Raw genomic sequence first — 2,500 nt, 5'->3', positions numbered from 1 at the left:
ATGAGAGGGAGAGGTAGTAGAAGTGGGAGGGGAGGGAGAGGGAGAGGGAGGAGAGAGGGAGAGGGAGGAGATAGGGAGGGGGACAGGAAGGGGGAGGGAAAACGAAGAAGAAAAGAGGGAAAAAAACAGTTAAAACCACATAACTAAATACAACGAAAATATTAGGTTTTAAAACAGCCTAACAACTTAACGACCAAACAAACAATCCAATTAATAATTAAACGAGCCTCATTGTTTCCCAAATCAAAAAAACAGCCCCAAAATAATACTAACAATCTATGAAAAGAATAGCGAAGAGAGGAGAAAGCGACAGAGAACAAAGATCTCACTCCGAAATGGATGTCGCTAATTTCAAAAATTTGCGAATAGGTCAAACATCGACATGGTAATAGGTCATGTGTCAATCTCGCCTATAAGGTCAGCGGGTCGTTCGGTTGTCTCGGTGGCGGTTCGTGTGCCATGGCGAACGCTCAATTCCCAGGTCATTGAGGCATCGAGGTCAGAGGTCAGTAAGGCATCCAGGCCACAGGTCAATAAGGCAACCAGGCCACAGGTCAGTAAGGCAACCAGGCCACAGGTCAGTAAGGCAACCAGGCCACAGGTCAGTAAGGCATTTAGGCCACAGGTCAGTAAGGCATCCAGGTCACGGGTCAGTAAGGCATCCAGGTCACAGGTCAGTAAGGCAACCAGGCCATAGGTCAGTAAGGCATCCAGGCCACAGGTCAGTAAGGCATCCAGGTCACGGGTCAGTAAGGCATCCAGGTCACGGGTCAGTAAGGCATCCAGGCCATAGGTCAATAAGGCATCCAGGCCATAGGTCAGTAAGGCATCCAGGCCACAGGTCAGTAAGGCATCCAGGCCATAGGTCAGTAAGGCATCCAGGCCATAGGTCAATAAGGCATCCAGGCCACGGGTCAGTAAGGCATCCAGGCCACAGGTCAGTAAGGCATCCAGGCCATAGGTCAGTAAGGCATCCAGGCCATAGGTCAATAAGGCATCCAGGCCACGGGTCAGTAAGGCATCCAGGCCACAGGTCAGTAAGGCATCTAGGCCATAGGTCAGTAAGGCATCCAGGCCACAGGTCAGCAAGGCATCCAGGCCACAGGTCAGTAAGGCATCCAGGTCACAGGTCAGTAAGGCATCCAGGCCACAGGTCAGTAAGGCATCCAGGTCACAGGTTCCCCAACCACAAAAAATAGAAATATTTCGCATTCGATCATCAATCCAATATATACATAAAAAAAAAGAAATCCACGAGTCCCAAATGTCAATTATCTAGATATGGTGAACTATTACAAAAAGTCGCAGAAAATAATGGAATAATAGCGACCATTAATCCAAGGAACGAAACGTGAGTCCCATGTCGCGAGTCTGTCATTCCCGCAGGTTAATAATTCACCGAGGGGGGGGGGGGTGAAGGTCATCGAATCCCGTCCAGGTGTGTCTGCTGAACAAAAGAAATAACTTTAAAAAAAAGTAAAATTGAGGCAAATCATTTAACTCGGGTCAGGAAGAAAAAAAAGAAAGAAACAAATGTCGTGTCAAGATTGAGGCTCCGAATGGAAGGAAAAAAATGAAATTGAAAATAGAAATAGAAGAATGAAGGAAAGAACATAAACTAGATACAAACTACACTGACTAGAAAAGACGATATAATACAAAGTGACAAGATAAGAATGAAGGGAAATGATTTTATAGATGAAAAAAGAAAAAAGAAAACAGAAATGAAAGGAAAGCTTAAGAACTAAGAAGGAAGATCTTTCAGTGATATGAAATTGAATAAATGTTACTCTTTGCTACGGATACAGCTGCGGGTTTTTTGCTTTTCCATGACATTCAGGATAGAAATGCATGAAAGTGATATAACTTTAAGGCTATTATCAATGTATTATTTTTCTCTCATTCCCTCTCTCTCTATATATAGACATATATATTATATATACATATGAATATATTATATATATATGAATATATTATATATATATGAATATATATATGGATTTCATTTTTTTCATATATATTTGAATATATATATATATATATATATATATATATATATATACATATGACAAGGAATACATATCACTATAAGAAATGAAAATGATACATATCACTATAAGAAATGAAAATATATCGTAACGTTTCTAACTCTTCACGAATTCCTCATCAGACGAATAATCAACCCAAACACCACGGATTTATGTTCGGTACCCTGTAGTTTTTGTGAATTTTGTTACATGCAGATCGCTCTACACGTGCTCAGCCGGCAAGGAGTCTATCAGTAGACCCTAGTTACCGATCCTGATTTCCCCATTCCTTGAACTGAAGGGAAAATGTGTTTTACCTTCTAATGTTTTTGATATCGATACTGTTATTCGTGTTATTGATGTTATGATTATTGAATTAAAATTTTGGTAATATTTAAGATAATCAAATAATACAAAAGACCATTTCCAAAAGTCAAGGAAAAGGGTAAATAGAATTAATAACGGACTTCATG

Source organism: Penaeus chinensis, chromosome 37 (assembly GCF_019202785.1).
Source record: "Penaeus chinensis breed Huanghai No. 1 chromosome 37, ASM1920278v2, whole genome shotgun sequence".
NCBI classification, from domain to species: domain Eukaryota; kingdom Metazoa; phylum Arthropoda; class Malacostraca; order Decapoda; family Penaeidae; genus Penaeus; species Penaeus chinensis.
The sequence above is the reverse complement of the archived record's forward strand: the minus strand, read 5'-3'. Positions refer to the sequence as shown.